Source organism: Corapipo altera, unplaced genomic scaffold (assembly GCF_003945725.1).
Source record: "Corapipo altera isolate COAL_440 unplaced genomic scaffold, ASM394572v1 46, whole genome shotgun sequence".
Taxonomy (NCBI): Eukaryota; Metazoa; Chordata; class Aves; order Passeriformes; family Pipridae; genus Corapipo; species Corapipo altera.
In genome coordinates this window covers 6,601,319-6,609,398 of record NW_020884883.1, presented here as the reverse complement: position 1 = coordinate 6,609,398, position 8,080 = coordinate 6,601,319, and the positions used below count along the sequence as shown (strand labels likewise).

At 37.6% G+C, this 8,080-nt stretch overlaps 1 long non-coding RNA gene across 2 annotated transcripts; it reads left to right on the top strand.

The window, feature by feature from the left end:
• Nucleotides 1-1,284: 1,284 nt before the first annotated feature.
• Nucleotides 1,285-7,600, top strand: LOC113946149. Of its 2 annotated transcripts, XR_003527316.1 has the most exons (5): nucleotides 1,285-1,398; nucleotides 3,888-4,055; nucleotides 4,429-4,465; nucleotides 6,329-6,515; nucleotides 7,142-7,600. It is a non-coding gene; the product is annotated as an uncharacterized LOC113946149 (long non-coding RNA). The 2 variants fall into 2 exon arrangements; XR_003527315.1 differs by lacking the exon at nucleotides 1,285-1,398 and having other exon boundaries at nucleotides 3,767-4,055.
• Nucleotides 7,601-8,080: the final 480 nt, after the last annotated feature.

Below are 8,080 nucleotides of genomic sequence, written 5' to 3'. Positions count from 1 at the left end.
CCGCCTTGACAAAAACCGTCATAAGCTCACAAGTCAGGGCCTGTGTAGGGGTAACTCATCAGCACCAAACCTCTAGTATGGGTCAGTCCTGACACCAGCTTAGTGATAATGCCCGCATGCTGGTGGCTCAGAGAATGAGGGTGTGGTTCCAGACTCCTGAGATTTCCAGTCTCTTCCTCTTATTCCTGAGGTCAGTAGCTTATACAAGTCTGATTTGCAAAGTATCTTTTCTCTCTTTCTCTCCTTAAGGTCGGCCTGCCTGGTCAGGAAAGTGAAGTGCACAGCAAGATAAAAATTTAGGAAAATTTCCTAACTCAGGTGCAGTGTTCTATTTCAGTAACACATACAAAGAGCTAAGGTGACCCCTTTATGCCCCTGTCAAGTTACGTGATAGTTCTCCTAATTTTATATTGCGGTTCTGGAAGGTACAAAGATCATGTTTCTTTTTCTGTGTTGCTTCTTTTTTTGCTTTCTACTGTGAAGATCACAGTTTATCATGGAAGGAGTTGATTTTCATTATTCTTGGTGTTTCAGATGGAGAAAAAAATATTTTAGGTCACTTTACCAAGATAGTGCTAAGAAAAGATAGTTGTTTTGCAGAGCAAGGAAATAACTCTTGTGAGTATTCTTGTAGCAATTGCTGCACAAATTTGAATTGCACATCAGACACAGTACAAATATTAGCTTTCAAATACATGCAACTTAATAAACGATAAGTAAAATTACTGTAGAAATATGCATTATTATAAATATGCCACCAAACCATATTTTCGGTTTTACTTGAAGCCTTAAGGATATACAAATTCCATTTAAGTGATATGAAAGTCTCTGACTTCCAGAGGCAGCAGTCACAGGCAGTACGTAAGAGGACTCAGTATATTAGGAAAATATACCTAATAATTTAAATAGGAAAAAATTAAGATTAAGATGAGACTCACTGTTTTCCAGCAGTTATGGCTATACCTGTTGGTTGTCTGCTTGTCTGAATTCCTGCAGCCTCCACAGAACACTTTCTATGAGTTCATTCTATGGGACTCATTAATGGCTATTTTTCTAAGGGCCTTGGATGTTGTCTTTTTTTTTAACTCTCCCTCAAGAGCAGAGATGAGTGAGAGTGATGCCAAGGTCTGAGCTTCCCTCTATGCTGTTTTATCACTGTCCAGCCTGCCTTGCTGACTCCCCTCTGATGCATGGGCGATACACTCATTATCCATTTTGGCTGGTAGGCAGGCAGGCATTCAGCTATTCCTTCAGAAATTAATTTGCCCAGTGGACTACGCTTCCAGAACAAGAATACCGTAATGAAATCCATATGACCACACTGCTAACTTTGAAAACATCAGGGCTAGCAACCAGTCTTTGCGAAGCATGTTGGTAGCCTCAACACATTTCTCGAGGGTAAATATTTATATACCCAAAATACCATACAAAATTTGCATGTTTTTGAGGCTCAGGATGAAGGGGCTGGGATTATCCTCTCTCCCTGTAATTGCGGAGTTGCAGTTTGCTTCTGCTCCCCACTTGCTTACCTGCCCTTATGCAGAGAGATGGGAAATGGTTTAAGCCATGGAGTACTTAGCCCCACAGTGTCTATCAGAGAAATTTCCTACAATAGTGATGTTGCATTTATGAACTGGTTCCTGTTTGCATTCTCCCTGAAAGATACAGATTTTTACTTGATCTTACCTACTTGAAAAAATCTGCAAAACAAGTTTTTGTTGTTGAACAGGAAAGTGACTGAAATTCAAGAATTCACAGGATTATTTTCTAAAAAAAAAATTATTATTGGGATTTATTTCCTTTCTTATTTTCTTTTATTGTTTTTTTTTTTGCCATGGGTTATTAAATGTGACTGCATTCCCTATTCTTAATTGTCCCCTTGGAAATATTTATTCAAACTATATTTTCAGTCACCTAGTATAAGTCCAGAGTAGCTCCAATGAGTTCAGAGGAAGAAGACCAGATTTTTAGTAGTACAACTAAGAAGAAAATTAGACTTAGGCTTCTGTATACTGTTTCGCTGTCTATAGAAAAGTTATTAGTAAAATACAAGTTGAAGTTCTCCGAGATTTTTTTTCATAAATTAATATCCCAACAAGCCTAGTCAGTTAAAAAACCAACCAACCAACCAACCAACCAACAAACCAACCAAACTCCCCAAAAATAAAAAAAAAATAAAAACCCCAAAACAACAATAAAAACCAAACCAAACCCCCCTGAGAACCTATCCCACTTTATTTTCCTGCCTCTGTTAATCTCTTTTCTCTGAATGTTTCTCTTTTTTTTTATTTTCAGTCTTCAATAAAAGCAACTTGCCAACAGCGTGGACTTGATTTAAAACTAACAATGACAATCTAAGCCCCCCTGAAAAAGGGTTAACCATAGAGTGCACACTAAATTATCTGCTTAAAAAAATAAGTCTTTAAATCATTTTATGTTTAAGAGAATTTCTTTTCACCCTTCCCCCTTTAATAAAAAAAAAAAAAGAAAAAATGAGACCATCTTAGCTGTAAGAGCAAGTTTATTCAGGTGGTATGAATCAGACAGGGCTCACTGATGCAAACTATAGCCTCAGAAAGCACAGCAGGCTCTGAGCCTCACAGGGCTGCCCCACGAAAAGAAGCATAACAAAAACCAGAGAAGAACAGACCTGCAGTAATCTCCTTGCCCTGGCTAGAAAACAGGGGTGAAGGAAAGCTGCCCTCTCATTATGGTTTTGGTCTCAAGGTTAGAATTAGACCCTTAGGGTAAGCAGCTGTCAATTAGAGATAACTCCAACCAATACTGTCTGAAATCTTGGACTTATCTCCTAGCAACTTCCCTTCTTTCAGGACAGCAACCCTCAGCTCTGCCTTCAGCTCAAGAGTCATCCTGAAGACAGTGAAATAACCTTTTCAATTTGGGCAGATGCATAAAAAATCCAGCTTCCAGAGCCTGCATGAAGCCCACGTGACATTTGACTGAAACCGGATTTTAAACTAGGTTGATTATATATTTGCTTTGTTTTCTGTGTTGCAGATGTTGAGGTGATTTTGCTGAAAGAGTGTTCTCAGATAATACTTACAAATTCAGTGGGTTTTAGGCACATGGTGGTTTGCTAAGAGAGACACAGGGTCATCGTGTTCGTGCATCTGCTGGTGCATCTCTCCTTCCCACTGCCTTTTACACCAGGAGAAATTTGCCAAGAGTGGTGAATGAGGAGTGACCATGGTTACAGCAGCAGCTCTGGAGTCCTCTCTGGCATGGCAGGGTGTGCAGAGCAACAACAAGCATAAATCCTATTAAGAAGACCAAGAGGTTATGCATAATTTTTGCAGGGATCATGACTGAATTTGAGGGGGAAATTTAAAAGACTCCAAAAGGCACCTCTACCTCAATTTTCAGGGTTTGCCATTCGTTAGATTTTATTTTAGATCCATAGCATTCCTTTTTCTAACCAGGTGAAGGATCTAAAAGGAGACAGGGAGAAGAGGATCAGGGAGAGGAGGAGCAGGAAAAGAGAAAAGGAGTGCTCACAGAAAAATAAGGGGGGGACACATACAAGACAAGGACGAAGCTCATCTTTGATTCAGTTGAGGTCTGTATTCACAAAGAGATCACTCAGAAATTTTGTACAAATGGCAGGAGCAGAATGTGAGCGCAATGAGGGGCCTAATGCAGGCACTTGTCCTGTAATCAAAGATTCAGCTCAACATGAGTCCTTTGTGAGACAACAGCATCATTCTCCACCCGGGCTAACCCGTGAATGCAGAGCAGCTCTCTCAAGCAAGGCAGGCAGGATGAGCTTCGCATTTCTTTGTCCTCTTTGGAAAATATGATCTTTTTTTTTTTTTCCTATTCCTCATTTGCCTCTCTTCTAAAGAAAACATTTTTTGATATGCCTGTAGTGAGCCAGAGGATGTTTGCGTGAGTGGAAGCGCTCTCAGGGTGAGGAGAGAAGCAGATGGGCTGACATGGTGGAGCGAGGGCAGCTCCAGCCTGCGTTTGGGGAGAGTGTGCAGAAAAATGGCTGACATCTCCCTGCTGGCGAATGCATGATGGGCGTCCTCCTCTGCGTAAGCACAATTCCCCCTTCCTCAGACTTTAGCAGCCCTACATAGATGAAACGTACAGGGATTCCTTTTTTACCTTCTTAAAGGCATTGGGCAGTAGAATTTCTCAATCTTTTAAAACATTTTTATTAAAAAAATATTTTATGATTTTGTTAAAATGAAACAGAGAATTTCAGTTTGGGTAAATAGACTTTTTCAGTTGGGTTGCATTAGAAATCCCTTTTTGAGTTGCAAACAGTGGTTTTTTAGATATATTTTTAATGTCACTGTAGAAAATTATGTTTAGAAAATATAAAGTAATATTTATCTGATTCCTGGTATTTTTGCTCAGTCTGAATATTACCTGATGTGGTGGGTGTAATCTATTTTTTTTCAGAATTTGGTTATTGAAAACGGGAAACAAGATGTAGAAAGTAAGTAAGATTTACAATCCTTAAAGCTTTACACAGAAACAATACAAAGAAACACAATTAAAGAATTGCCACTCAGAAAGTGAATACAAAACTAAGCATCCCAGTTGAACATTTTGTCATTCTGGGGTTACAGCCATATGCAGCAGCGTAAACCAACATGCCATTGTGGCAGGGACATAGGTCCCAAATTCTTAGGAATCCCATTAATTCTTTGCTTTCTTGAATTGTTAAGTGCTTATCTCTACAGAGAACTGACTGCTACCTCTAGCATTGCTAAAGGTGTTTGTTCAAAAGGCTACTCAGCAATGGGTCAAGCCTACATTCCTCACTGATATCAGAGGGAGTCTTGGAAGCAAAACGCAGGGTGTTTAAAGTGTTAAAGAGTGTTAAATTTCAGATAGACTTATTTTAGACACAAATATTGTATGAAATAATCAGAAATGCCAATACTATGATTTTTGCATACAATGTAAAGTTTAAAATATTTCTGAGCACCCAGTGATGAAGTAAAAACGGAAAACATAGTTTCTTGGTATAAAATTAAATGTAAAAGATAGAAAATATTACTGGTAAGGTAATACTATTCTTAATTTAACTGAAAATATGTTTGCAATATCTGTTTGATACATAGTATCATCTTTTTTCTCGATTCTCCAAGGCATTGTTGCGATTCACCTGAGCTCTGTATGTGTGAGTGTGTGTATGTGTATATTTGTCTGGGCATGTATCCCTCAGGTACTTTGCAGCTGAAGATTTTGGAAACCTAAATTGTGTGTTTTTCTGTCTGGTTGTGTATGCAATTGAATTTACCTACATTTTTATATCCCATATATCCAAAACAGAGTGAAAGTCTAGTTGCGCAGTTACAATGTAAGGCTTTATCAGATTATTATTTAACATATTTATTTTATACTTGTGAAAAATGGGCAAATATAACCCCTCAAGAGATTCTTTTGTCTTTTTTTTTTCATATGGCATATGTACGTTTTCAATTTTCTATTATAAATTTGCGACATTATACAGGATTGCAAAAAGTTTTGCGTTTTCAAACTAGGCCTGGCTTTAATTCTGGGCATGATGTAATCACTACCATACCCCTTCTTGGGGAATCAAACCAGCAAGAGCCCTGCAGCTCTGTGGCCCTGCCAGGCTGCCCTGGGATCCGCTCTCAGAGCTCCCAGTGTGATTCAGCACTCTGCTCCTATTCAGGGACAGAATAAGAATGTGCTTAAGTGCTTTGTGCTTTGAAAACATGCTTAAATGCTTTGTTGAATTGGGAACTAATTAAATGACTGAAAGTTCAAACTTAATATCTCAGTGTAAGGAATGTGTGAATTTTCCCACAGGAAAGAATAACATGCTCTGAAAATATGGCTAAAAATATTTTGGTTTCTTCCTTGGGTTTGGTTTGTTCTGTTGTATTTGTTGCTGGTTTATTTTTTTCCCCTTTCATTAGGCAATAGAGTATAATTAATTTTCAGGGCTTTTCCTTCAAAATAATTTAAAATATTCTTTAAAACGTGAACAAGAAAAATTGTAAACACAATAAAAATTTGTATTTTTGCTGAATTAACTTTGTAGTTGAAGCTAGGTTTTATTTCTGAAATCTAGAAAATGCAACTTTGTTGGTTTTTTTTAAAATTTCTCTTTTCACAAATGTTAATTTTTAGTTGGTTTTGTGTTTTTATTTTTTTTTCACTAAGTGCCTCACAGAAGGTTGGCAAAGTTCCAGAATAACAGCTGGAAGTGAGAAGGAATGAAAACGTATATCACAGAAATTCAAATGAGAAATACGATATACATTTTTAATGGGTATGGTTATCATTCATTTGAACAAATTATAAATGAGGGATTGTTTTTTAGATTGCCAGATGTCTTCAGCGCAGCGCTGGATGCCTTTCCAATAGACAAATACAAGCGATTAACTTCACAGAATGTCTGTGAGTTGAAATTCAGACAAAGATAAAATGGTACATTCTGGCCCTCAGAACTCAAAGCATTGGAGATGGGGAACCTGGACATAAGCTCATTTGCAGTACGCATGAAAAAGGTACTTCATTTCATGTCCTGAAGAATGACAAATTTTTTTTTAATGTGTTTTTTTTCTCTCTGTTGGCTGTGTTCAAGAAACCATATACATAACATCAGAAAGGATGACTTAAGATCAGATCTATTGACATAATTAACTTATTTGCAAACAGTTTAATGTATTTTTGTCTGAGCCTGCCTTCTTGCACACACCAAAACTACCCTTATTCAACTCCTTGTGAATTAGGGTGTACAGCAAATAAAGGAACAATCATCTAGTCCTAACATATTTGCATTCTTAATATGGTGCACACATTCAGGCAAGCGGCAATTTGCATGAGGACCATGAGCCAAATTCAGTTCTGACAGTAGTAGGCATAACTTTATTCAAACCAGACAAGCAGTAGGCATTTACAAGGGGCAAGAATAGGTGCTCTGTGTTTGCTGCATGTCCATACTCCAGCATAATGCATTGCTGTTGCTCAAAACTTCACATTTTTCTTAGACCAGAGGTTATCAAAACCAAGTGCAAGTTTCATCTACAAGTTTGGATACGTATGCAGTAGCTGGCAAGATATACATCTTGCTTTTACATCTATATTTCAGTGTGAATAATAATCATACTTTAAAAAATTATTCTTTTTGCAGGCTTTCATAACTGGAATTAGATGAGAAACATTATGCCAGGATGCCTCTGGCCACCCTCAAAGCATCCTTGTAAATTCAGTCACAAGCATAAGCAACTTCATTCTGTCCAAAGTATTAGCATTTTTTTAAGTGCTCATTTTCCAAGTATTCTTACTAATACTTTAATGGCTGTTGTATACCCCAGTGCTGTGGAGCTGACTGATGTGTCTTGCTGTGTTTCAGCGAATGTTGTGAGGAATCTACAGCAATTAGCTGCTCATGCCTCTGCTTTCCTGTTTTGTGCCTTCCCTTTCATGTATCAGATGTTTGTAAGTTTTCCATTAGACATTTCCTGCTTCTAATAGATGTTTGTGAGGCTTTTGCTTTGAGCTATCAGGGCTCCAATTTGTGCTGAGATGTTTGGTTTTGTTTTAGGGCTGAGAGGTCTTTGTACTCCTTTCTTCCTAGAAAACATTATAATCTGGAAAAAATAAATAAATTGTACTTTGCAAAAAGTGAATATGACTCCTTCATCTAAATGGCATGGTTTGCACATGTGTCTTTTGTCAGCAGATCACTCCTAAAATAAAAGCACTTAAACTGCAGTTTCTGCCAACTTATCAGACACCAAATGGTGACAACATATATGTATTGTAGTTCCTAAAGGCAGCTTTGTACTTCAGTGTTTTCATCTTCTTTGCCCTGCTTTTTTTTTCTCTTTTTAATTTGAAACGGTGACTGATTTCTTTTTCTTTTTCCACCAGCTTGATGTGCTGTACACTACAAGTAAGTAGCTTTAGCTGCTTTTGAAAGAAGAAAATACTTAAAAAGTGTTTCAAATGAGTGTTGCCCAATGTGAAGTGGCTGTCAAAATTAACAGGAAAGACATAATTGATTCCCTAGGAGTCATACACGAAAACTAGCTTAAATTTTACAAAACCACTTCTGACGTGTTTAAAT